We start from the raw sequence: 27,873 nt of genomic DNA on the forward strand, positions 1-27,873 counted from the left end.
TGTTCTCCTCTCCAAAGGGGACGGCTGTGTGAGGGAACTTTCTGAGTCGAATAAAGGGTGTCAAGTACCTTTTTGCCTTTCCAGAGGGAATATGGTATTTCTCGTGAGATGCTACATTGCCAAATTTCCTCATCTCGCATGGAGGGGATAACTTTGGGGTGTTTCTCGAGTTGCAGCGGGACGCTGGGGGTGCCACTCTAGTTGCGACGGGACCTAATGAACTCGCTGGGGTTGCTTCAGGGAAGTCAGGTCCCCTTTGGTGTTGGTAGGGGAACTTCCGGTTTCCTCTCGAGCCCTTCAATGTGCACAGGGGTTCCTCTCGAATTGAGTTCGCAAAGTGTGTTCTCCTCTCCAAAGGAGACGGCTCTTGAGGGAACTTTCTGAGTCGAATAAAGGGTGTCAAGTATCTTTTTGCCTTTCCAGAGGGAATGTGGTATTTCTCTTGAGATGCTGCATCGCCAAATTTCCTCATTTCGCAAGGAGGGGATAATTTTGGGTTGTCCTCGAATTGCGGCGGGAAACTGCGGGTGCATCTCGAGTTGCGACGGGAACCTCAGGAACTCCCTGGGGTTGCTTCAGGGAAGTCAGGTCCCCTTTGGTGTTGGAAGGGGAAATTCCGGCTTCCTCTCGAGCCCTTCAATGTGCACAAGGGCTCCTCTCGAATTGAGTCCTTAAAGTGTGTTCTCCCTTCCGAAGGGGACGGCTGTGTGAGGGAACTTTCTGAGTCGAATAAAGGGTGTCAAGTATCTTTTTGCCTCTCCAGAGGGAATGTCGTATTTCCCTGGAGATGCGGCATCGCCAAATTACCTCAATTCGCATTGAGGGGATAATTTCGGGTTGTTTCTCGAGTTGCGGCGGGAAGCAGGGGGAGCTTCTCGAGTTGCGACGGGGACCTCAGGAACTCGCTGTGGTTGCTTCAGGGAAGTCAGGTCCCCTTTGGTGTTGGAAGGGGAACTTCCGGTTTCCTCTCGAGCCCTTCAATGTGCACAGGGGCTCTTCTCGAATTAAATCCGTAAAGTGTGTTCTCCTCTCCAAAGGGGATGGCTGTGTGAGGGAACTTTCTTAGTCGAATAAAGGGTGTCAAGTACCTTTTTGCCTTTCCAGAGGGAATGTGGTATTTCTCTTGAGATGCTGAATCGCCAAATTTCCTCATCTCAAATGGAGGGATAATTTTGGGGTGTTTCTCGAGTTGCGGCGGTAAGCTGGGGGTGCTTCTCGAGTTGTGACGGGGACCTCAGGAACTCGCTGGGGTTTCTTCATTGAAGTCAGGCCCCTTTGGTGTTGGAAGGTGAACTTCCGGTTTCCTTTCCAGTCCTTCAATTTGCACAGGGGATCCCCTAGAATTGAGTCCGTAAAGTATGTTCTCCCTCCAAAGGGGACGTCTGTGTGAGGGAACTTTCTGAGTCGAATAAAGGGTGTCAAGTACATTTTTGCCTTTCCAGAGGAAATGTGCTATTTCTCTTGAGATGCTGCATCGCCAAATTTCCTCATCTCGCATGGAGGGGATAATTTTGGGGTGTTTCTCGAGTTCCGGCGGGAAGCTGGGGGTGCTTCTCGAGTTGCGACGGGGACCTCAGGAACTCGTTGGGTTGCTTCAAGGAAGTCAGGTCACCTTTGGTGTTGGAAGGGGAACTTCCGGTTTTCTCTCGAGCCCTTCAATGTGCACAGGGGTTCCTCTCGAATTGTGTCCCTAAAGTGTGTTCTCCTCTCCAAAGGGGACGGCTGTGTGAGGAAACTTTCTGAGTCGAATAAAGGGTGTCAAGTACCTTTTTGCCTTTCCAGAGAAAATTTGGTATTTCTCGTGAGATGCTGCATCGCCAAATTTCCTCATCTCGCATGGAGGGGAGAATTTTGGGGTGTTTCTCGAGTTGCGGCGGGAAGCTGGGTGTGCTCCTCGAGTTGCGACGGGGACCTCAGCAACTCGCTGGGGTTGCTTCAGGGAAGTCAGGTCCCCTTTGGTATTGGAAGGGGAACTTCCGGTTTCCTCTCGAGCCCTTCAATGTGCACAGGGTCTCCTCTCGAATTGAGTCCGTAAAGTGTGTTCTCCTCTCCAAAGGGGACGGCGTTGTGAGGGAACTTTCTGAGTCGAATAAAGGGTGTCAAGTACCTTTTTGCCTTTCCAGAGGGAATGTGGTATTTCTCTTGAGATGCTGCATCGCCAAATTTCCTCATCTCGCATGGAGGGGATAAATTTGGGTGTTTCTCGAGTTCCGGCGGGGACCTCAGGAACTCGCTGGGGTTGCTTCAGGGAAGTCAGGTCCCCTTTGGTGTTGAAAGGGGAACTTCCGGTTTCCTCTCGAGCCCTTCAATATGCACAGTGGCTCCTCTCGAATTGAGTCCGTAAAGTGTGTTCTCCTCTCCAAAGGGGACGGCTGTTTGAGGGAACTTTCTGAGTCGAATAAAGGGTGTCAAGTACCTTTTTGCATTTCCAGAGGGAATGTGGTATTTCTCTTGAGATGCTGCATCGCCAAATTTCCTCATCTCGCATGGAGGGGATAATTTTGGGGTGTTTCTCGAGTTACGGCGGGAAGCTGGGGGTGCTTCTCGAGTTGCGACGGGGACCTCAGGAACTCGCTGGGGTTGCTTCAGAGAACTCAGGTCCCCTTTGCTGTTGGAAGGAGAACTTCCGGATTCCTCTCGAGTCCTTCAATGTGCACAGGGGCTCCTCTCGAATTGAGTCCGTAAAGTGTGTTCTCCTCTGCAAAGGGGACAGCTGTGTGAGGGAACTTTCTGAGTCGAATAAAGGGTGTCAAGTACCTTTTGGCCTTTCCAGAGGGAATGTGGTATTTCTCGTGAGATGCTACATCGCCAAATTTCCTCATCTCGCATGGAGGGGATAACTTTAGGGTGTTTCTCGAGTTGCAGCGGACGCTGGGGGTGCTATTCTAGTTGCGACGGGACCTAATGAACTCGCTGGGGTTGCTTCAGGGAAGTCAGGTCCACTTTTGTGTTGGTAGGGGAACTTCCGGTTTCCTCTCGAGCCCTTCAGTGTGCACAGGGGCTTCTCTCGAATTGAGTCCGTAAAGTGTGTTCTCCTTTCCAAAGGGGACGGCGTTGTTAGGGAACTTTCTGAGTCGAATAAAGGGTGTCAAGTACCTTTTTGCCTTTCCAGAGGGAATGTGGTATTTCTCTTGAGATGCTGCATCGCCAAATTTCCTCATCTCGCATGGAGGGGACAATTTTGGGTGTTTCTCGAGTTCCGGCGGGGACCTCAAGAACTCGCTGGGGTTGCTTCAGGGAAGTCAGGTCCCCTTTGGTGTTGGAAGGGGAACTTCCGGTTTACTCTCGAGCCCTTCAATGTTCACAGGGGCTCTTCTCGAATTGAATCCGCAAATTATGTTCTCCTCTCCAAAGGGGACGGCTGTGTGAGGGAACTTTCTGAGTCGAATAAAGGGTGTCAAGTACCTTTTTGCCTTTCCAGAGGGAATGTGGTATTTCTCATGAGATGCTGCATCGCCAAATTTCCTCATCTCGCATGGAGGGGAGAATTTTGGGGTGTTTCTCGAGTTGCGGCGGGAAGCTGTTGGTGCTTCGAGAGTTGAGACGGGGACCTCAGGAACTCGCTGGGGTTGATTCAGGGAAGTCAGGTCCCCTTTGGTGTTGGAAGGGGAACTTCCGGTTTCCTCTCGAGCCCTTCAATGAGCACAGGGGATCCTCTCGAATTGAGTCGGTAAAGTGTGTTCCCCTCTCCAAAGGGGACGGCTGTGTGAGGGAACTTCCTGAGTCGAATAAATGGTGTCAAGTACCTTTTTGCCTTTCCAGAGGGAATTTGGTATTTCTCGTGAGATGCTGCATCGCCAAATTTCCTCATCTCGCATGGAGGGGATAATTTTGGGGTGTTTCTCGAGTTGCGGCGGGAAGCTGGGTGTGCTTCTCGAGTTGCGGCGGGAGCCTGGGTGTGCTTCTCGAGTTGCGACAGGGACCTCAGGAACTTGCTGGAGTTGCTTTAGGGAAGTCCGGTCCCCTATGGTGTTGGAAGGGGAACTTCCGGTTTCCTCTCGAGCCCTTCAATGTGCACAGGTGCTCCCCTCGAATTGAGTCTGTAAAGTGTGTTCTCCTCTCCAAAGGGGACGGCTGTGTGAGGAAACTTTCTGAGTCGAATAAAGGGTGTCAAGTACCTTTTTGCCTTTCCAGAGAGAATGTGGTATTTCTCTTGAGATGATGCATCGCCAAATTTCCTCATCTCGCATGAAGGGGAGAATTTTGGGGTGTTTCTCGAGTTGCGGCGCGAAGCTGGGGGTGCTTCTCGAGTTGCGACGGGGACCTCAGGAACTCGCTGGGGTTGCTTCAGGGAAGTCAGGTCCCCTTTGGTGTTGGACGGGGAACTTCCTGTTTCCTCTAGAGCCCTTCAATGTGCACAGGGGCTCCTCTCGAATTGAGTCCGTAAAGTGTGTTCTCCTCTCAAAAGGGGACGGCTGTGTGAGGGAAATTTCTGAGTCGAATAAAGGGAGTCAAGTACCTTTTTGCCTTTCCAGAGGGAAGGTCGTATTTCTCGTGAGATGCTGCATCGCAAAATTTCCTCATCTCGCATGGAGGGTATAATTTGGGGTGTTTCTCAAGTTGCGGCGAGAAGCTGGGGGTGCTTCTCGAGTTGCGACGGGGCCCTCAGGAACTCGCTGGGGTTGCTACAGGGAAGTCAGGTCCCCTTTGGTGTTGGAAGGAGAACTTCCGTTTTCCTCTCGAGCCCTTCCATGTGCACAGGGGCTCCTCTCGAATTGAGGCCGTAAAGTGTGTTCTCCTCTCCAAAGGGGACGGCTGTGTGAGGGAACTTTCTGAGTCGAATTATGGGTGTCAAGTACCTTTTTGCCTTTGCAGAGGGAATGTGGTATTTCTCTTGAGATGCTGCATCGCCAATTTTCCTCATCTCGCATGGAGGGGACAATTGTGGGCTGTTTCTCGAGTTTCGGCGGGAAGTTCGGGGTGATTCTCGAGTTGCGACGGGGACCTCAGGAACTCGCTGGGTTTGCTTCAGGGAATTCAGGTCCCCTTTGGTGTTGGAAGGGGAACTTCCGGTTTCCTCTCGAGCCCTTCAATGTGCACAGCGGCTCCCCTCAAATTGAGTCCGTAAAGTGTGTTCTCCTCTCCAAAGGGTACGGCTGTGTGAGGGAACTTTCTGAGTCGAATAAATGGTGTCAAGTAACTTTTTGCCTTTCCAGAGGCAATGTGGTATTTCTCTTGAGATGCTGCATCGCAAAATTTCCTCATCTCGCATGGAGGGGAGAATTTTGGGGTGTTTCTCGAGTTGCGGCGGGAAGCTGGGGGTACTTCTCGAGTTGCGACGGGGACCTCAGGAACTCGCTGGGGTTGCTTCAGGGAAGTCAGGTCCTCTTTGTTGTTGGAAGGGGAACGTCCGGTTTCCTCTTGAGCCCTTCATTGTGCACAGGGTCTCCACTCGAATTGAGTCCATAAAATGTGTTCTCCTCTCCAAAGGGGACGGCTGTGTGAGGGAACTTTCTGAGTCGAATAAAGGGTGTCAAGTACCTTTATGCCTTTCCAGAGGGAATGTGGTATTTCTCGTGAGATGCTGCCTCGCCAAATTTCCTCATCTCGCATGGAGTGGATAATTTAGGGGTGTTTCTCGAGTTGCGGCGGGAAGCTGGGGGTGCTTCTCGAGTTGCAACGAGGACCTCAGGAACTCGCTGTGGTTGCTTCAGGGAAGTCAGTTCCCCTTTGTTGTTGGACGGAAAACTTCCGGTTTTCTCTCGAGCCCTTTAATGTGCACAGGGGCTCCTCTCGATTTGACTCGGTAAAGTGTGTTCTCCTCTCCATGGGGACGGCTGTGTGAGGGAACTTTCTGAGACGAAAAAGGGTGTCAAGTACCTTTTTGCCTTTCCTGAGTGAATGTGGTATTTCTCTTGAGATGCTGCATCGCCAAATTACCTCATCTCGCATGGAGGGGATAATTTTGGGGTGTTTCTCGAGTTAAGACGGGGACCATAGGAACTCGCTGGGGTTGCTTCAGGGAAGTCAAGTCCCCTTTGGTGTTGCAAGGGGAACTCCGGTTTCCTCTCGAGACCTTCAATGTGCACAGGGGCTCCTCTCGAATCGAGTCCGTAAAGAGTGTTCTCCTCTCCAAAGGGGACGGCTGAGTGAGGGACCTTTCTGAGTCGAATAAAGGATGTCAAGTACCTTTTTTCCTTTTCAGAGGGAATGTGGTATTTTTCTTGAGATGCTGCATCGCCAAATTTCCTAATCTCGCATGGAGGGGAGAATTTAGGGGTGTTTCTGGAGTTGCGGCGTGAAGCTGGGGTGCTTCTCGAATTGTGACGGGGAAATCAGGAACTCGCTGGGGTTTCTTCATGGAAGTCAGGTCCCCTATGGTGTTGGAAGGGGAACTTCCGGTTTCCTCTCGAGTCCTTCAATGTGCACAGGGGCTTTCGTCGAATTGAGTCCGTAAAGTGTGTTCTCCCTTCCAAAGGGGCGACTGTGTGAGGGAACTTTCTGAGTCGAATAAAGGGTGTCAAGTACCTTTTTGCCTTTCCAGAGGGAATGTGGTATTTCTCTTGAGATGCTGCATCGCCAAATTTCCTCATCTCGCATGGAGGGGATAATTTTGCGGTGTTTCTCGAGTTGCGGCGGGAAGCTGGGGGTGCTGCTCGAGTTGCGAAGGGGACCTCAGGAACTCGCTGGGGTTGCTTCAGGGAAGTCAGGTCCCCTTTGGTGTTGGAAGGGGAACTTCCGGTTTCCTCTCGATCCCTTCAATGTGCACAGGGGCTCCTCTCGAATTGAGTCCGTAAAGTGTGTTCTCCTCTCCAAGGGGACGGCTGTGTGAGGGAACTTTCTGAGTCGAATAAAGGTTGTCAAGAACCTTTTTGCCTTTCCAGATTGAATGTGGTATTTCTCTTGAGATGCTGCATCGCCAAATTTCCTCATCTCGCATGGAGGGGATAATTTTGGGGTGTTTCTCGAGTTGCGGCGGGAAGCTGGGGGTGCTTCTCGAGTTGCGACCGGGACCTCAGGACCTCGCTGGGGTTGCTTCAGGGAAGTCAGCTCCCCTTTGGTGTTGGAAGGGGAACATCCGGTTTCCTCTCGAGCCCTTCAATGTGCACAGGGGCTCCTCTCGAATTGAGTGCGTAAAGTGTGTTCTCCTCTCCAAAGGGGACGGCTGTGTGAGGGAACTTTCTGAGTCGAATAAAGGGTGTCAAGTACATTGTTGCCTTTCCATAGAGAATGTGGTTTTTCTCCTGAGACCCTGCATCGCGAAATTTCCTCATCTCGCATGGAGGGGATAATTTTCAGGTGTTTCTCGAGTTGCGGCGGGAAGCTGGGGGTGCTTCTCAAGTTGCAACGGGGACCTCAGGAACTCGCTGGGTTTTCTTCAGGGAAGTCAGTTCCATTTTGGTGTTGGAAGGGGAACTTCCGGTTTCCTCTCGAGCCTTTCAATGTGCACAGGGGCTCCTCTCGAATTGAATCCATAAAGTGTGTTCTCCTCTCTAAAGGGGACGGCTGTGTGAGGGAACTTTCTGTGTCGAATAAAGGGTGTCAAGTACCTTTTTGCCTTTCCAGAGGGAATGTGGTATTTCTCGTGAGATGCTGCATCGCCAATTTCCTCATCTCGCATGGAGGGGAGAATTTAGGGGTGTTTCTCGAGTTGCGGCGGGAAGCTGGGGGTGCTTCTCGAGGTGCGACGGGGACCTCAGGAACTTGCTGGGGTTTCTTCATGGAAGTCAGGTCCCCTTTGGTGTTGGAAGGGGAAATTCTGGTTTCCTCTCGAGCCCTTCAATGTTCACAGGGGCTCCTCTCGAATTGAGTCCGTAAAGTGTGTTCTCCCTTCCAAAGGTGATGGTTGTGTGAGGGAACTTTCGGAGTCGAATAAAAGGTGTCAAGTAACTTTTTGCCTTTCCAGAGGGAATGTGGTATTTCTCTTGAGATGTTGCATCGCCAAATTTCCTCATCACGCATGGAGGGGAGAATTTTGGGGTGTATCTCGAGTTGCGGCGGGAAGCTGGGGGTGCTTCTCAAGTTGCGACGGGGACCTCAGGAACTCGCTGGGGTTGCTTCAGGGAAGTCAGGTCCCCTTTGGTGTTGGAAGGGGAACTTCCTGTTTCCTCTCGAGCCCTTCAATGTGCACAGGGGCTCCCCTCGAATTGAGTCCGTAAAGTGTGTTCTCCTCTCGAAAGGGGACGGCTGTGTGAGGGAACTTTCTGAGTCGAATAAAGGGTGTCAAGTACCTTTTTGCCTTTCCAGAAGGAATGTGGTATTTCTCGAGAGATGCTGCATCGCCATAATTTCCTCATCTCGCATGGAGGGGATAATTTTGGATGTTTCTCAAGTGCCGGCGGGGACCTCAGGAACTCGCTGGGGTTGCTTCAGGGAAGTCAGGTCCCCTTTGGTGTTGGAAGGGGAACTTCCGGTTTACTCTCGAACCCTTCAATGTGCACAGGGGCTCTTCTAGAATTGAATCCGCAAAGTGTGTTCTCCCTTCCAAAGGGGACGGCTGTGTGAGGGAACTTTCTGAGTCGAATAAAGGGTGTCAAGTAACTTTTTGCCTTTCCAGAGGGAATGTGGTATTTCTCTTGAGATGCTGCATCGCCAAATTTCCTCATCTCGCATGCAGGTGATAATTTTGGGGTGTTTCTCGAGTTGCGGCGGGAAGCTGGGGGTGCTTCTCGATATGCGACGGAGACCTCAGGAACTCGCTGGGGTTGCTTCAGGGAAGTCAGGTCCCCTTGGTGTTGGAAGGGGAACTTCCGGGTGCTTCTCGAGCCCTTCAATGTGCACAGGGGCTCCCCTCGAATTGAGTCCGTAAAGTGTGTTCTCCTCTCCAAAGGGGAGGGCTGTGTGAGGGAACTTTCTGAGTCGAATAAAGGGTGTCAAGTACATTTTTGCCTTTCCAGAGGGAATGAGGTATTTCTCGTGAGATGCTGCATCGCCAAATTTCCTCATCTCGCATGGAGGGGATAATTTTGGCGTGTTTCACGAGTTGCGGCGGGAAGCTGTGGGTGCTTCTCGAGTTACGACGGGGACCACAGGAACTCGCTGGGGTTGCTTCAGGGAAGTCAGGTCCCCTTTGTTGTTGGAAGGGGAACTTCAGGTTTCCTCTCGAGCCCTTCAATGTGCACAGGGGTTCCTCTCGAATAGTGTTCGTAAAGTGTGTTCTCCTCTCCAAACGGGACGGCTGTGTGAGGGAAATTTCTGAGTCGAATAAAGGGTGTCAAATACCTTTTTGCATTTCCAGAGGGAATGTATTATTTCTCTTGAGATGCTGCATCGCCAAATTTCCTCATCTCGCATGGAGGGGATAATTTTGGTGTGTTTCTCGAATTGCGGCGGGAAGATGGAGGTACTTCTCGAGTTGCGACGGGGACCTCAGGAACTCGCTTGTGTTGCCTCAGGGAATTCAGGTCCCGTTTGGTGTTGGAAGGGGAACTTCTGGTTTCCTCTCGAGCCCTTCAATGTGCACAGGGGCTCCTCTCGAATTGAGTCCGTAAAGTGTGTTCTCCTCTCCAAAGGGGACGGCTGTGTGAGGGAACATTCTGAGTCGAATAAAGGGTGTCAAGTACCTTTTTGCCTTTCCAGAGGGAATGTGGTATTTCTCTTGAGATACTGCATCGTCAAATTTCCTCATCTCGCATGGAGGGGATAATTTTGGGGTGTTTCTCGAGTTGCGGCGGGAAGCTGGGGGTGCTTCTCGAGGTGCGACGGGGACCTCAGGAACTCGCTGGTGTTGCTTCAGGGAAGTCAGGTCCCCTTTGGTGTTGGAAGGGGAACTTCCGGGTTCCTCTCGAGCCCTTCAATGTGCACAGGGGCTCCTCTCGAATTGAGTCCGTAAAGTGTGTTCTCCTCTCCAAAGGGGACGGCGTTGTGAGGGAACTTTCTGAGTCGAATAAAGGGTGTCAAGTACCTTTTTGCCTTTCCAGAGGGAATGTGGTATTTCTCTTGAGATGCTGAATCGCCAAATTTCTTCATCTCGCATGGAGGGGATAATTTTGGTGTGTTTCTCGAGTTGCGGCGGGAAACTGGGGGTGCTTCTCGAGATGCGACGGGGAACTCAGGAACTCGCTGGGGTTACTTCAATGAAGTCAGGTCCCCTTTGGTGATGGAAGGGGCACTTCCGGTTTTCTCTCGAGCCCTTCAATGTGCACAGGGACTCATCTCGAATTGAGTCCATAAAGTGTGTTCTCCTCTAAAAGGGGACGGCTTTGTGAGGGAACTTTCTGAGTCGAATAAAGGGTGTCAAGTATCTTTTTGCCTTTCAAGAGGGATTGTGGTATTTCCCTTGAAATGCTGCATCGCAAAATTTCCTCATCTCACTTTGAGGGGATAATTTGGTAGTGTTTCTCGAGTTTCTGAAGGATGCTGGTGGTGCTTCAACAGTTGCGACGAGGACCTCAGGATCTCGCTGGGGTTGCTTCAGGGAAGTCAGTTCTTCTTTGGTGTTGGAGGGGGAACTTCCGGGTTCCTCTCAAGCCCTTAATGTGCACAGGAGCTCATCTCGAATTGAGTCCATAAATTGTGTTCTCCTCTAAAAGCGAACGGCTGTGTGTGGGAACTTTCTGAGTCGAATAAAGGGTGTCAAGTACCTTTTTGCCTTTCAAGAGGGAATGTGGTATTTCTCTTGAGATGCAGCATCGCAAAATTTCCTCATCTCGCATTGAGGAGATAATTTTGGGGTGTTTCTCGAGTTGCGGTGGGAAGCTGGGGGTGCTTTTCGAGTTGCGACTGGGACCTCAGGAACTCGCTGGGGTTGCTTCGGGGAAGTCAGGTCCCCTTTGGTGTTGGAAGGGGAACTTCCGGGTTCCTCTCGAGTCCTTAAATGTGCATAGGGGCTCATCTCCAATTGAGTCCATGAAGTGTGTTCTCCTCTAAAAGGGGACGGCTGTGTGAGGCAACTTTCTGTGTCGAATAAAGGATGTCAAGTACCTTTTTGCCTTTCAAGAGGGAATGTGGTATTTCTCTTGAGATGCTGCATCGCAAAATTTCCTCATCTCGCATGGAGGGGATAATTTTGGCGTGTTTCTCGAGATGCGGCGGGAAGCTGGGGGTGCTTCTCGAGTTGCGACGGGGACCTCAGGAATTCGCTGGGGTTGCTTCAGGGAAGTCATCGCCCCTTTGGTGTTGGAAGGGGAACTTCCGGTTTCCTCTCGAGCCCTTCAATGTGCACAGGGGCTCCTCTCGAATTGAGTCCGTAAAGTGTGTTCTCCTCTCCAAAGGGGACGGCGTTGTCAGGGAACTTTCTGAGTCGAATAAAGGGTGTCAAGTACCTTTTTGCCTTTCAAGAGGGAATGTGGTATTTCTCTTGAGATGTTGCTTCGCCAAATTTCCTCATCTCGCATGGAGGGGATAATTTTGGGGTGTTTTCCAGTGGCGGCGGGAAGCTGGGGGTGCTTCCCGAGTTGCGACGGGGACCTCAGGAACTCGCTGGGGCTGCTTCAGGGAAGTCAGGTCCCCTTTGGTGTTGGAAGGGGAACTTCCGGTTTCCTCTCGAGCGCTTCAATGTGCACAGGGCCTCCTCTGGAATTGAGTCCATAAAGTGTGTTCTCCTCTCCAAAGGGGACGGCTGTGTGAGGGACCTTTCTGAGTCGAATAAAGTGTGTCAAGTACCTTTTTGCCTTTCCAGACGGAATGTGGTACTTCTCATGAGATGTTGCTTCGGGAAATTTCCTCATCTCGCATGGAGGGGATAATTTTGGGGTGTTTCTCGATTTGCGGCGAGAAGCTGGGGGAGCTTCAAGAGTGCGACAGGGACCTCAGGAACTCGCTGGGGTTGCTTCAGGGAAGTCAGGTCCCCTTTGGTTTGGAAGGGGAACTTCCGGGTTCCTCTCCAGCCCTTAAATGTGCACAGGGACTCATCTCGAAGTGAGTCCATAAAGTGTGTTCTCCTCTAAAAGGGGTCGGCTTTGTGAGGGAACTTTCTGAGTCGAATAAAGGGTGTCAAGTAACTTTTTGCCTTTCAAGAGGGATTGTGGTATTTCCCTTGAGATGCTGCATCGCAAAATTTCCTCATCTCACTTTGAGGGGATAATTTGGTAGTTTTTCTCGAGTTTCTGAAGGATGCTGATGGTGCTTCAACAGTTGCGACGAGGACCTCAGGAACTCGCTGGGGTTGCTTCAGGGAAGTCAGTTCTTCTTTGGTGTTGGAAGGGGAACTTCCGGGTTCCTCTCAAGCCCTTAAATGTGCACAGGAGCACATCTCAAATTGAGTCCATAAATTGTGTTCTCCTCTAAAAGCGAATGGCTGTGTGAGGGAACTTTCTGAGTCGAATAAATGGTGTCAAGTACCTTTTTGCCTTTCAAGAGGGAATGTGGTATTTCTCTTGAGATGTTGCATCACAAAATTTTCTCATCTCGCATTGAGGAGATAATTTTGGGGTGTTTCTCGAGTTGCGGTGGGAAGCTGGGGGTGCTTTTCGAGTTGCGACTAGGACCTCAGGAACTCGCTGGGGTTGCTTCGTGGAAGTCAGTTCCCCTTGGTGTTGGAAGGGGAACTTCCGGGTTCCTCTCGAGTCCTTAAATGTGCAGAGGGGCTCATCTCGAATTGAGTCCATAAAGTGTGTTCTCCTCTAAAAGGGGACGGCTGTGTGAGGGCACTTTCTCTGTGGAATAAAGGGTGTCGAGTACCTTTTTGCCGTTCAAGAGGGAATGTGGTATTTCTCTTGAGATGCTGCATCGCAAAATTTCCTCATCTCGCTTTGAGGGGATAATTTGGTAGTGTTTCTCGAGTTTCTGCAGGATGTTGGTGGTGCTTCAACAGTTGGGACGAGGACCTCAGGAACTCGCTGGGGTAGCTTCAGGGAAGTCAGTTCCCCTTTGGTGTTGGAAGGGGAACTTCTGGGTTCCTCTCAGCCCTTAAATGTGCACAGGAGCTCATCTCGAATTGAGTCCATAAAGTTTGTCCTCCTCTAAAAGGGGACGGCGTGTGAGGGAACTTTCTGAGTCGAATAAAGGGTGTCAAGTACCTTTTTGCCTTTCAAGCGGGAATGTGGTATTTCTCTTGAGATGCTGCATCGCAAAATTTCCTCATCTTGCTTTGAGGGGATAATTTTGGGGTGTTTCTCGAGTTGCGGCGGGAAGCTGGTGGTGCTTCAAGACTTGCGACTGGGACCTGAGGAACTCGCTGGGGTTGCTTCAGGGAATTCAGCTCCCCTTTGGTGTTGGAAAGGGAACTTCCGGGTTCCTCTCCAGCCCTTAAATGTGCACAGGGGCTCATCTCGATTTGAGTCCATAAAGTGTGTTCTCCTCTAAAAGTGGACGGCTTTGTGAGGGAACTTTCTGAGTGGAATAAAGGGTGTCAAGTACCTTTTTGCCTTTCAAGAGGGAATGTGGGATTTCTCTTGAGATGCTGCATCGCAAAATTTCCTCATCTCGCATGGAGTGGATAATTTTGGGGTGTTTCTCGAGTTGCGGCGGGAAGCTGGTGGTGCTTCAAGACTTGCGACTGGGACCTGAGGAACTCGCTGGGGTTGCTTCAGGGAATTCAGCTCCCCTTTGGTGTTGGAAAGGGAACTTCCGGGTTCCTCTCCAGCCCTTAAATGTGCACAGGGGCTCATCTCGAATTGAGTCCATAAAGTGTGTTCTACTCTAAAAGGGGACGGCTGTGTGAGGGAACTTTGTGAGTCGAATAAAGGGTGTCAAGTACCTTTTTGCCTTTCAAGAGAGAATGCGTTATTTCTCTAGAGATGCTGCATCGCAAAATTTCCTCATCTCGCATTGAGGGAATAATTTTGGGGTGTTTATCGAGTTGCGGCGGGAAGCTGGGTGTGCTTCAAGAGTTGCATCGGGGATCTCAGGAACTCCCTGGGGTTGCTTCAGGGAAGTCAAGTCCCCATTGGTGTTGGAAGGAGAACTTCCTGTTTCCTCTCGATCCCTTAACTGTGCACAGGGGCTCATCTCTAATTGAGTCCGTAAAGTGTGTTCTCCTCTCCAAAGGGGACGGCTGTGTGAGGGAACTTTCTGAGTCGAATAAAGGGTGTCAAGTACCTTTTTACCTTTCAAGAGGGAATGTGGTTTTTCTCTTGAGATGCAGCATCGGAAAATTTCCTCATCTCGCATTGAGGGGATAATTTTGTTGTGTTACTCGATTTGCGGCTGGTAGCTGGGGATGATTCTCAAGTTGCGACCGGGACCTCAAGAACTCGCTGGGGTTACTTTAGGGAAGTCATGTCCCCTTTGCTGTTGGAAGGGAATCTTCCGGGTTCCTCTCGATCCCTTATATGTGAACAGGGGCTCATCTCAAATTGAGTCCATAAAGTGTTTTCTCCTCTCCAAAGGGGTTCGGCTCTGTGAGGGAAGTTTGTGAGTCACATAAAGGGTGTCAAGTACCTTTTTGCCTTTCAAGAGGGAATGTGGTATTTTTCTTGAGATTCTGCATCGCAAAATTTTCTCCTCTCGCATTGAGGGGATAATATTGGGGTGTTTCTCAATTTGCGGCGGGAAGCTGGGGGTGCTACTCGAGTTGCGACGGGGATCTCAGGAACTCGCTGGGGCTGCTTCAGGGAAGTCAGGTCCCCTTTGGTGTTCGAAGGGGAACTTCCTGTTTCCTCTCGAGCCCTTAAATGTGAACAGAGTCTCATCGTGAATTGAGTCCATAAAGTTTGTTCTCCTTCCAATGGGGATGAATGTTAGTGAACTTTCTGAGTGGCAAAGGAAGTCAAGTACCCTTTTTCCTTTCCAGCGGGAATGTGGGAATTCTCTTCAGATTTTGTGGTTTGGTCAAGTTGCCGGCGGAAGCAGTGGTTACTTCTCGAGTTGCGACGGGGACCTCAGAAACTCATTCACTTTCTTCAGTGATGTCAAGTCCCGTTTCGTGTTGGAAGGGGAACTTTCGGATTACTCTCGAGCCGTTAAATGGGAATATTAGCTCTTCTCGATTTCAGTCCATAAATTGTGTTCCCCTCTCCACTGAGGACGGATGTTAGGGACCATTCTGAGTCGCCTAAAGTGTGTCAAGTACCCTTTTGCCTCAAGCCGGAATGTGGGATTTCTCTTGAGATTCTGCAGGGCAAAATTACCTCATCTCACATTGAGAGCATAATTTTGTGGTGTTTCTCGAGTTGAGGCAGGAAGCAGGTTGTACGTCACGAGTTGCGATGGGGAACTCAGGAACTCCCTCGGGTTGCTTCAGTGAAGTCAAGTCCCCTTTTTGTTGGAAGGGGAATTTCCGGATTACTCAGGAGCTGTTAAATGGGACTATTGCCTCTTCTCGATTTAAGTCCATAAATTGTGTTATCCTCTCCACTGAGGATGGATGTTAGGGATCATTCTGAGTCACCTAAAGGGAGTCCAGTCCCCTTTTGCCTTTCAAGCGGGAATGTGGGATTTCTCTTGAGATTATGCAGCGCAAAATTTCCTCATGTCTCATTGAGGGGATAATATTGTGGTGTTTCTCGTATTGCGGAGGGGAAGCTAGGGGTACTTCTCGAATTGCGAAGGGGACCTCAGGAAATCATTCGAGTTACTGCAGGGAAGCCAGGTCCCCTTTTGTGCTGGAAGGGGAACTTCTGGATTACTCTCGAACCCTTTAATGGGAATAGGGCCTCTTCTCGAATTGAGTCCATAAATTGTGTTCTCCTCTCCACTGGGGACGGGTATTAGGGAAATTTCTGAGTGGCATAAAGTTTGTCAAGTACACTTTTGCCTTTCAAGCGGGAATGGGCGATTTGTCTTGAGATTCTGCAGCGCAAAATTACCTCATCTCTCATTGACGGGATAATTTTGTGGTGTTTCTTGAGTTGCGGTGGGAAGCAGGGGGTACATTTCGAGTTGCGACGGGGACCTCAGGAACTCGCTCCGGTTTCTTCAGGGAAGTCAAGTCCCCTTGTGTGTTGATAGGGGAACTTCCTGATATCTCTCGAGCCGTTAAATAGGAATATTGCCTCTTCTCGATTTGAGTCCATAGAGTGTGTTCTCCTCTCAAATGAGGACGGTTTTAGAGGCCATTCTTAGTCGTCTAAAGAGAGTCAAGTACCCTTTTGCCTTTCAAGCGGGAATGTAGGATTTCTCCTGGGATTCTGCAGGACAAAATTTCCTCAACTTGCATTGAGGGGAAAATTTTGTGGTGTTTCTGGAATTGCGGCCAGAACCTGGGGGTACTTCTCCAGTTGCGACGGAACCTCAGGAACTCACTCGAGTTACTTCAGGGACGTCAGGTCCCCTTTTTTGCTGTAAGGGAACTTCCGGATTACTCTCGAGCACTTTAGTGGGAATAGGGCCTCTTCTCGAGTCCATAAAATGTGTTCTCCTCTCCAATAAGGACGGTTTTTAGGGACCATCCTGAGTCGCCTAAGGGGAGTCAAGTACCCTTTTGCCTTTCAAGCGGGAATGTGGCATTTCTCTTTAGATTCTGTAGCACAAAATTTCATCTCGCATTGAGTGGATAATTTTATGCTGTATCTCGAATTGCGGCGGGAAGCTGGGGGTACTTCTCCAGTTGCGATGGGACCTCAGGAACTCACTCGAGTTGCCTCAGGGAAGTCAGGTCCCCTTTTGTGCTTGAAGGAGAACTTCCGCATTACTCTCCAGCCCTTTAACGGGAATAGGGCCTATTCTCTATTTGAGTCCATAAGGTGTGTTCTCCTCTCCAATGGGGACAGATGTTAGGGAACTTTCTGAGTGGCATAAAGTGTGTCAAGAACCCTTTTGCCTTTCAAGCGGGAATGCGGGAATTGTCTTAAGATTCTGTAGCGCAAAATTACCTCATCTCGCATTGAGGGGATAATTTTGTGGTGTTTCTCGAGTTTCGGCGGGAAGCAGGGAGTACTTCTCGAGTTGTGACGGGGACCTCAGAAACTCGTTCAGGATGATTCAGGGAGGGCAGGACCCGTTTTGAGTTGGAAGGGGAACTTCCGGTTTACTCTCGAGCGGTTAATTGGGGATAGGACCTCATCTCAAATTGAGTCCATAAGGTGTGTTCTCGTCTCCAATGGGAACTGACATTAGTGAAATTTCTGAGTCACATAAAGGGAGTCAACTACCCTTTTGCCTTTCAAGAGTGAATGTGGTATTTCTCTTGAGATTCTGCAGCGTATATTTTCCTCATCTCGCATTAGGGAATAAATTTTAGTGTTTCTCAGTTGCGACGTGAAGATGTGGGTACTTCTCAAGTTTTGACGGGGACCTCAGGAACTCGCTTGGGTTTCATCAGGGAAGTCAGGTCCCCTTTGGTGTTGGAATGGGAACTTCCGGTTTCCTCTAGAGCCGTTAAATGGGAATAGGGTCTCATCTCGAACTGAGTCCAGAAAGTGTGTTCTCCTCTCCAATGGGGACTGATGTTAGTGAAATTTCTGAGTCGTATAAAGGGTGTCAAGTACCCTTTTGCCTTTCAAGAGGTAATGTGGTATTTCTCTTGAGATTCTGCAACGTAAAATTTCCTCATCTCTCATTGAGAGAATAATTTTGTGGTGTTTCTCGAGTTGCGACTGGGACCTCAGGAAATCTCTCGGGTTTCTTCAGGGAAGGCAGGTCCCCTTTTTTGTTGGAACGGAACTCCCGGTTTACTCTCGAGCCGTTAAATGGGAATAGGGCCTCAACTCGAATTGAGTCCATAAAGTGTGTTCTCCTCTCCAATGGGGACGGAAAAACAGTGGAAACAGTGTCAGACTTTATTTTTTTGGGCTCCAAAATCACTGCAGATGCTGATTGCGGCCATGAAATTAAAAGACGCTTGCTCCTTGGAAGGAAAGTTATGACCAACCTTAATAGTATATTAAAAAGCAGAGACATTACTTTGCCAACCAAGATCCGTCTAGTCAAGGCAATGGTTTTTCCCGTGGTCATGTATGGATGTGAGAGTTGGACTGTGAAGAAAGCTGATCGCCAAAGAATCGATGCTTTTGAACTGTGGTGTTGGAGAAGACTCTTGAGAGTCCCTTATACTGCAAGGAGATCCAACCAGTCCATTCTAAAGGAGATCAATCCTGGGTTTTCATTGGAGGGACTGATGCTAAAGCTGAAACTGCAATACTTTGGCCACCTCATGCGACGAGTTGACTCACTGGAAAAGACTCTGATGCTGGGAAAGGTTGGGGGCGGGAAGAGAAGGGGACGACGGAGAATGAGATGGCTGGATGCCATCACCGACTCTGTGGACATGAGTTTGAGTGTACTCCGGGAGTTGGTGATGGACAGGGAGGCCTGGCGTGCTGTGATTCATGGGGTCGTGGAGAGTCGGACACGACTGAGCGACTGAACTGAACTGAACTGAACTGTGTGAGGAAACTTTCTGAGTCGCATAAAGAGTGTCAAGTACCCTTTTGCCTTTCAAGCGGGAACGTGGGAATTCTCTTCAGATCTGCAGCGCAAAATGACCTCATCTCGAATTGAGGGGATAATTTTGTGGTGTTGGTCAAGTTGCCGGCTGAAGCAGTGATTACTTCTCGAGTTGCGATGGGGACCTCAGGAACTCACTCACTTGCTTCAGTGAAGTCAAGTCCCCTTTGGTGTTGGAAGGGGAACTTCCGGATTATTCTCGAGCCGTTAAATGGGAATATTAGCTCTTCTCGATTTCAGTCCATAAAGTGTGTTCTCCTCTCCACTGAGGACTGATGTTAGGGACCATTCTGAGTCACCTAAACGGTGTCAAATACACTTTTACCTTTCAAGCGGGAATGTGGGATTTCTCTTGAGATTCTGCAGCCCAAAATTTCCTCATCTCACATTGTGGGGATAATTATGTGGTGTTTCTCGAGTTGCGATGGGGACCTCAGAAACTTACTCGAATTACTTCAGGGAATTGAGTCCCATTTGTACTGGAAGGGGAACTTCCGGATTGCTCTCAAGCCCTTTAATGGGAATAGGGGCTCTTTTCTAGTTGAGTCCATAAAGTGTGTTATTCTCTCCAATGGGGACGGATATTTTTGAACTTTCTGAGTGGCATAAAGTGTGTCAAGTACCCCTGTGCCTTTCAAGCGGGAATGTGGGATATCTCTTGAGATTCCGCAGTGCAAAATAACCTCATCTCACAATGAAGGGATAATTTTGTGGTGTTTCTCCAGTTGTGGTGGGAAACAGGGGGCACTTCTCTAGCTATGGCGGGGACCTCAGGAACTCGCTCGGGTTGCTTCAGGGAAGTCAAGTCGGCTTTTGCTTTGGAAGGGGAACTTCCGGATTACTGTCAAGACGTTAAAAGGGAATTTTGCCTCCTCTCCATTTGAGTCCATAAAATATGTTCTCCTCTCCACTGAGGATGGATGTTAGGGAACATTCTGAGTCGCCTAAAGGGAGTCAAGTACCCTTTTGCCTTTCAAGAGGGAATGTGGTATTTCTCTTGAGATGCTGCATCGCAAAATTTCCTAATCTCGCATTAAGGGGATAATTTTGGAGTGTTTCTCGATTTGCTGCGGGAAGCAGGGGATGCTTCTCGAGTTGCGACGGGGACCTCAGGAACTCGCTGGGGTTGCTTCAGGAAAGTAATGTCCCCTTTGGTATTTTAAGGAGAACTTCCGGTTCCTCTCGTGCCCTTAAATTTGAACAGGGGCTCATCGCGAATTGAGTCCATAAACTGTCTTCTCCTTTCAAAGGGGATGGCTGTGTAAGGAAACTTTCTGAGTCGAATAAAGGGTGTCAAGTACCTTTTGGCCTTTCAAGAGGGAATGTGGTATTTCTCTTGAGATTCTGCATCGCAAAATTTCCTCATCTCGCATGGAAGGGATAATTTTGTGGTGTTTCTCGAGTTGCGGTGGAAAGCTGGGGATGCTCTCGAGTTACTATGGGGACCTCAGGAATTCACTCGAGTTACTTAAGGGAAGTCAGGTCCGCTTTTGTGCTGGAAGGCAATTTCTGGGTTACTGTCTATCCATTAAATGGCAATATTGCCTCTTCTCGATTTGAGTCCATAAAGTGTGTTCTCCTCTCCACTGAGTTCAGATGTTAGGGAACATTCTGAGTCGCATAAAGGGAGTCAAGTACCCTTTTGCCTTTCAAGCGGGAATGTGTTATTTACCTTGAGATTCTGCAGCGCAAAATTTCCTCATCTCGCATTGAGTGGATAATTTTGGGGTGTTTCTCGAGTTGCGGCGGGAAGCTGGGGGTGCGTCTCGAGTTGCGACGGGGACCTCAGGAACTCGCTGGGGTTGCTTCAGGGAAGTCAGGTCCCCTTTGGTGTTGGAAGGGGAACTTCCGTTTTCCTTTCGAGAAATTCAATGTGCACAGGGGCTCCCCTCGAATTGAGTCCGTAGAGTGTGTTCTCCTCTCCAAAGGGGACGGCTGTGTGAGGGAACTTTCTGAGTTGAATAAAGGGTGTCAAGTACCTTTTTGCCTTTCCAGAGGGAATGTGGTATTTCTCGTGAGATGCTGCATCCCCAAATTTCCTCATCTCACATGGAGGGGAGAATTTTGGGCTGTCTCTCGAGTTTCGGCGGGAAGCTGGGGGTGCTTCTCGAGTTGCGACGGGGACCTCAGGAACTCGCTGGGTTTGCTTGAGGGAAGTCAGGTCCCCTTTGGTGTTGGAAGGGGAACTTCCGGTTTCCTCTCGAGCCCTTCAATGTGCACAGGGGTCCTCTCCAATTGAGTCCGTAAGGTGTGTTCTCCTCTCCAAACGAACGGCTGTGTGAGGGAACTTTCTGAGTCGAATAAAGGGTGTCAAGTACCTTTTTGCCTTTCCAGAGGGAAGGTGGTATTTCTCGTGAGAAGCTGCATCGCCAAATTTCCTCATCTCGCATGGAGGGGAGAATTTTGGGCTGTTTCTCGAGTTGCGGCGGGAAGCTGGGGGTGTTTCTCGAATTGCAACGGGGACCTCAGGAACTCGCTTGTGTTGCCTCAGGGAAGTCAGGTCCCCTTTGGTGTTGGAAGGGGAATTCCGGTTTCCTCTCAAGCCCTTCAATGTGCACAGAGTCTCCCCTCGAATTGATTCCGTAAAGTGTGTTCTCCTCTCCAAAGGGGACGGCTGTGTGAGGGAACTTTGTGAGTCGAATTAAGGGTGTCAAGTACCTTTTTGCCTTTCCAGAGGGAATGTGGTATTTCTCTTGAGATGCTGCATCGACAAATTTCCTCATTACGCATGGAGGTGAGAATTTTGGGTGTTTCTCGAGTTGCGGCGGGAAGCTGGGGGTGCTTCTCGACTTGCGACGGGGACCTCACGAACTCGCTGGGGTTACTTCATGGAAGTCAGGTCCCCTTTGGTGTTGGAAGGGGAACTTCCGGTTTCCTCTCGAGCCCTTCATTGTGCACAGGGGCTCCCCTCGAATTGATTCCGTAAAGTGTGTTCTCGTCTCCAAAGGGGACGGCTGTGTGAGGGAACTTTCTGAGTCGAATAAAGGGTGTCAAGTACCTTTTTGCCTTTCCAGAGGGAATGTGGTATGTCTCGTGAGAGGCTTCATCGCCAAATTTCCTCATCTCGCATGAAGAAGAGAATTTTGAGCTGTTTCTCGAGTTGCGGCGGGAAGCTGGGGTGCTTCTCGAGTTGCGACGGGGACCTCAGGAACTCGGTGGGGTTGCTTCAGGGAAGTCAGGTCCCCTTTGGTGTTGGAAGGGGAACTTCCGGTTTCCTCTAGAGCCCTTCAATGTGCACAGGGGCTCCTCTCGAATTGAGTCCGTAAAGTGTGTTCTCCTCTCCAAAGGGGACGGCTGTGTGAGGGAACTTTGTGAGTCGAATAATGGGTGTCAAGTACCTTTTTGCCTTTCCAGAGGAAATGTGATATTTCTCGTGAGATGCTGCATCGACAAATTTCCTCATCTCGCATGGAGGGGAGAATTTTGGGGTGTTTCTCGAGTTGCGGCGGGAAGCTGGGGGTGCTTCTCGAGTTGCGACGGGGACCTCAGGAACTCGCTGGGATTGCTTCAGTGAAGTCAGGTCCCCTTTGTTATTGGAAGGGAAATTTCCGGGTCCCTCTCGAGCCCTTCAATGTGCACAGGGGCTCCTCTCGAATTCAGTCCGTGAAGTATTTTCTCCTCTCAATGGGGACGGCTGTGTGAGGTAACTTTCTGAGTCGAACAAAGGGTGTCAAGTACCTTTTTGCCTTTCCAGAGGGAATGTGGTATTTCTCTTGAGATGCTGCATCGCCAAATTTCCTCATCTCGCATGGAGGGGATAATTTTGGGGTGTTTCTCGAGTTGCGGCGGGAAGCTGAGGGTGCTTCTCGTGTTGCGACGGGGACCTCAGGAACTCGCTGGGGTTGCCACAGGGAAGTCAGGTCCCCTTTGGTGTTGGAAGGGGAACTTCCGGTTTCCTCTCGAGCCCTTCAATGTGCACAGGGGCTCCCCTCGAATTGACTCCGTAAAGTGTGTTTTCCCCTCCAAAGGGGACGGCTGTGTGAGGGAACTTTCTGAGTCGAATAAAGGGTGTCAAGTAACTTTTTGCCTTTCCAGAGGGTATGTGGTATTTCTCTTGAGATGCTGCATCGCCTAATTTCCTCATCTCGCATGGAGGGGATAATTTGGGGTGTTTCTCGAGTTGCGGCGGAAAGCTGGGGGTGCTTCTCGAGTTGCGACGGGGTCCTCAGGAACTCGCGGGGGTTGCTTCAGGGAAGTCAGGTCCCCTTTGGTGTTGGAAAGGGGAACTTCCGCTTTCCTCTCGAGCCCTTCAATGTGCACAGGGGCTCCTCTCGAATTGAGTCCGAGAAGTGTTTTCTCCTCTCAAAGGGGACGGCTGTGTGAGGGAAATTTCTGAGTCGAATAAAGGGTGTCAAGTACTTTTTTGCCTTTCCAGAGGGAATGTGGTATTTCCCTTGAGATGCTGCATCGCCAAATTTCCTCAACTCGCATGGAGGGGATAATTTTGGGGTGTTTCTCGAGTGGCGGCGGGAAGCTGGGAGTGCTTCTCGAGTTGCGACGGGGACCTCAGGAACTCGCTGGGGTTGGTTCAGGAAAGTCAGGTCCCCTTTGGTTTTGGAAGGGTAACTTCCTGTTTCCTCTCTAGCCTTTCAATGTGCACAGGGGCTCTTCTCGAATTGAGTCCGAAAACTGTGTTCTCCTCTCCAATGGGGACGGCTGTGTGAGGGAACTTTCTGAGCCGAATACAGGGTGTCAAGTACCTTTTTGCCTTTCCAGAGGGAATGTGGTATTTCTCTTGAGATGCTGCATCGCCAAATTTCCTCATCTCGCATGGAGGGGATAATTTGGGGTGTTTCTCAAGTTTCGGCGAGAAGCTGGGGGTGCTTCTCGAGTTGCGACGGGGCCCTCAAGAACTCGCTGGGGTTGCTCCAGGGAAGTCAGGTCCCCTTTGGTGTTGGAAGGAGAACTTCCGGTTTCCTCTCGAGCCCTTCCATGTGCACAGGGGTTCCTCTCGAATTGAGTCCGTAAAGTGTGTTCTCCTCTCCAAAGGGGACGGCTGTGTGAGGGAACTTTCTGAGTCGAATAAAGGGTGTCAAGTCATTTTTTGCCTTTCCAGAGGGAATGTGGTATTTCTCTTGAGATGCTGCATCGCCAAATTTCCTCATCTCGCATGGAGGGGAGAATTTTGGGGTGTTTCTCGAGTTTCGGCGGGAAGTTGGGGGTGCTTCTCGAGTTGAGACGGGGACCTCAGGAACTCGTTGGGGTTGCATCAGGTAAGTCAGGTCACCTTTGATGTTGGAAGGGGAACTTCCGGTTTCCTCTCGAGCCCTTCAATGTGCACAGGGGAACCTCTCGAATTGAGTTCGTAAAGTGTTTTCACCCCTCCAAAGGGGACGGCTGGGTGAGGGAACTTTCTGAGTCGAATAAAGGGTGTCAAGTATCTCTCTGCCTTTCAAGAGTGAAAGTGGTATTTTTCTTGAGATGCTGCATCGCAAAATTTCCTCATCTCGCATGGAGGGGAAAATTTTGGGGTGTTTCTCGAGTTGCGGCTGGAAGCTGGGGGTGCTTCTCGAGTTGCGACGGGGACCTCAGGAACTCGCTGGGTTGCTTCAGGGAAGTCAGGTCCCCTTTGCTGTCGGAAGGGGAACATCCGGTTACATCTGGAGCCCTTCAATGTGCACAGGGGCTCCTCTCGAATTGAGTCCGTAAAGTGTGTTCTCCTCTCCAAAGGGGACCGCTGTGTGAGGGAACTTTCTGAGTCGATTTAAGGGTGTAAAGTACCTTTTTGCCTTTCCAGAGCGAATGTGCTATTTCTCTTGAGATGCTGCATCGCCAAATTTCCTCATCTCGCATGGCGGGGATAATTTTGGGGTGTTTCTCGAGTTGCGGCGGGAAGCTGAGGGTGCTTCTCGAGTTGCGACGGGGACCTCAGGAACTCACTGGGGTTGCTCCACGGAAGTCACGTCCCCTTTGGTGTTGGATGGGGAACTTGCGGTTTCCTCTCGAGCACTTCAGTGTGCACAGGGGCTCATCTCGAATTGAATCCGTAAAGTGTGTTCTTCTCTCCAAAGGGACGGCTGTGTGAGGGAACATTCTGAGTCGAATACAGGGTGTCAAGTACTTTTTTGCCTTCCCGAGGGAATGTGGTATTTCTCTTGAGATGCTGCATCGCCAAGTTTCCTCATCGCGCATGGAGGGGATAATTTTGAGGTGCTTCTCGAGTTGCGGCAGGAAGCTGGGGGTGCTTCTCGAGTTGCGACGGGGACCTCAGGAACTCCCTGGGGTTGCTTCAGGGAAGTCAGGTCCCCTTTGGTGTTGGATGGGGAACTCCGGTTTCCTCTCGAGCCCTTCAATGTGCACAGGGGCTCGTCTCGAATTGAGTCCTTAAAGTGTGTTCTCCTCTCCAAAGGGGACGGCTGTGTGAGGGAACTTTCTGACTCGAATTAAGGGTGTCAAGTACCTTTTTGCCTTTCCAGAAGGAATGTGCTATTTCTCTTGAGATGCTGCATCGCCAAATTTCCTCATCTCGCATGGAGGGGATAATTTTGGGGTGTCTCTCGAGTTGCGGCGGGAAGCTGGGGGTGCTTCTCGACTTGCGACGGGGACCTCAGGAACTCGCTGGGGTTGCTTCAGGGAAGTCAGTTCCCCTTTGGTGTTGGAAGGGGAACTTCCGGTTTCCTCTCGAGCCCTTCAATGTGCACAGGGGCTCCTCTCGAATTGAGTCCGTAAACTGTGTTCTCCTCTCCAAAGGGGACGGCTGTGTGAGGGAACTTTCTGAGTGGAGAAAAGGGTGTCAAGTACCTTTTTGCCTTTCCAGAGGGAATGTGGTATTTCTCATGAGATGCTGCATCGCCAAATTTCCTCATCTCGCATGGAGGGGATAATTTTGGGGTGTTTCTAGAGTTGCGGCGGGAAGCTGGGGGTGCTTCTCGAGTTGCGACGGGGACCTCAGGAATTCGCTGTGGTTGCTTCAGGGAAGTCAGGTCCCCTTTGGTGTTGGAAGGGGAACTTCCGGTTTCCTCTCGAGCCCTTCAATGTGCACAGGGGCTCCTCTCGAATTGAGTCCGTAAAGTGTGTTCTCCTCTCCAAAGGGGACGGCTGTGTGAGGGAACATTCTGAGTCGAATACAGGGTGTCAAGTACTTTTTTGCCTTCCAGAGGGAATGTGGTATTTATCTTGAGATGCTGCATCGCCAAGTTTCCTCATCTCGCATGGAGGGGATAATTTTGTGGTGTTTCTCGAGTTGCGTCGGGAAGCTGGGGGTGCTTCTCGAGTTGCGACGGGGACCTCAGGAACTCGCAGGGGTTGCTTCAGGGAAGTCAGGTCCTCTTTGGTGTTGGAAGGGGAACTTCCGGTTTCCTCTCGAGCCCTTCAATGTGCACAGGGGCTCCTCTCGAATTGAGTCCTTAAAGTGTGTTCTCCTCTCCAAAGGGGACGGCTGTGTGAGGGAACTTTCTGATTCGAATTAAGGGTGTCAAGTACCTTTTTGCCTTTCCAGAGGGAATGTGCTATTTCTCTTGAGATGCTGCATCGCCAAATTTCCTCATCTCGCATGGAGGGGATAATTTTGGGGTGTTTCTCCAGTTGCGGCGGGAAGCTGGGGGTGCTTCTCGACTTGCGACGGGGACCTCAGGAACTCGCTGGGGTTGCTTCATGGAATTCAGGTCCCCTTTGGTGTTGGAAGGGGAACTTCCGGTTTCCTCTCGAGCCCTTCAATGTGCACAGGGGCTCCTCTCGAATTGAGTCTGTAAACTGTGTTCTCCTCTCCAAAGGGGACGGCTGTGTGAGGGAACTTTCTGAGTGGAAAAAAGGGTGTCTAGTACCTTTTTGCCTTTCCAGAGGGAATGTGGTATTTCTCATGAGATGCTGCATCGCCAAATTTCCTCATCTCGCATGGAGGGGATAATTTTCGGGTGTTTCTCGAGTTGCGGCGGGAAGCTGGGGGTGCTTCTCGAGTTGCGACGGGGACCTCAGGAACTCGCTGGGGTTGCTTCAGGGAAGTCAGGTCCCCTTTGGTGTTGGAAGGGGAACTTCTGGTTTCCTCTCGAGCCCTTCAATGTGCACAGGGGCTACTCTCGAATTGAGTATGTAAACTGTGTTCTCCTCTCCAAAGGGGACGGCTGTGTGAGGGAACTTTCTGAGTCGAATAATGGGTGTCAAGTACCTTTTTGCCTTTCCAGAGGGAATGTGCTATTTCTCTTGAGATGCTGCATCGCCAAATTTCCTCATCTCGCATGGAGGGGATAGTTTTGGGGTGTTTCTCGAGTTGCGGCGGGAAGCTGGGTGTGCTTCTCGACTTGTGACGGGGACCTCAGGAACTCGCTGGGGTTGCTTCAGGGAAGTCAGGTCCCCTTTGGTGTTGGAAGGGGAACTTCCGGTTTCCTCTCGAGCCCTTCAATGTGCACAGGGGCTCCTCTCGAATTGAGTCCGTAAACTGTGTTCTCCTCTCCCAAGGGGACGGCTGTGTGAGGGAACATTCTGAGTCGAATAAAGGGTGTCAAGTACCTTTTTGCCTTTCCAGAGGGAATGTGCTATTTCTCTTGAGATGCTGCATCGCCAACGTTCCTCATCTCGCATGGAGGGGATAATTTTGGGGTGTTTCTCGAGTTGCGGCGGGAAGCTGGGGGTGCTTCTCGAGTTGCGACGGGGACCTCAGGAACTCGCTGGGGTTGCTTCAGGGAAGTCAGGTCCCCTTTGGTGTTGGAAGGGGAACTTCCGGTTTCCTCTCGAGCCCTTCAATGTGCCCAGGGGCTCCTCTCGAATTGAGTCCTTAAAGTGTGTTCTCCTCCTCAAAGGGGACGGCTGTGTGAGATAACTTTCTGAGTAGCATAAAGGGTTTCAAATACATTTTTGCCTTTCCAGAGGGAATGTGGTATTTCTCTTGAGATGCTGCATCGCCAAATTTGCTCATCTCGCATGGAGGGGATAATTTTGTAGTGTTTCTCGAGTTTCGGCGGGAAGCTGGGGGTGCTTCTCCAGTTGCGACGGGGACCTCAGGAACTCGCTGGGGTTGCTTCAGGGAAGTCAGGTCCCCTTTGGTGTTGGAAGGGGAACACCCGGTGTCCTCTCGAGCCCTTCAATGTGCACAGGGGCTCCTCTCGAATTGAGTTCGTAAAGTGAGTTCTCCTCTCCAAAGGGGACGGCTGTGTGAGGGAACTTTCTGAGTCGAATAAAGGGTGTCAAGTACCTTTTTGCCTTTCCAGAGGGAATGTGGTATTTCTCGTGAGATGCTGAATCGCCAAATGTCCTCATCTCGCATGGAGCGGATAATTTTGGTGTGTTTCTCGAGTTGCGGCGGGAAGCCGGGAGTGCTTCTCGAGTTGCAAAGGGGACCTCAGGAACTCGCTGGGGTTGCTTCAGGTAAGTCAGGTCCCCTTTGATGTTGGAAGCGGAACTTCCGGTTTCCTCTCGAGCCCTTCATTGTGCACAGGGGCTCCTCTCGAATTGAGTCCGTAAAGTGTGTTCTCCTCTCCAAAGGGTACGGCTGTGTGAGGAAACTTTCTGAGTCGAATAAAGGGTGTCAAGAACTTTTTGCCTTTCCAGAGTGAATGTGGTATTTCTCGTCAGATGCTGCATTGCCAAATTTCCTCATCTCGCATGGAGGGGTGAATTTTGGGGTGTTTCTCGAGTGCGGCTGGAAGCTGCGGGTGCTTCTCGAGTTGCGACGGGGACCTCAGGAACTATCTGGGGTTGCTTCAGGGAAGTCAGTTCCCCGTTGGTGTTGGA

This window comes from Moschus berezovskii, chromosome 8 (genome assembly GCF_049115385.1).
Source record: "Moschus berezovskii isolate FMDL1 chromosome 8, NW_MosBer_1.0, whole genome shotgun sequence".
In the NCBI taxonomy this organism is placed as follows: domain Eukaryota; kingdom Metazoa; phylum Chordata; class Mammalia; order Artiodactyla; family Moschidae; genus Moschus; species Moschus berezovskii.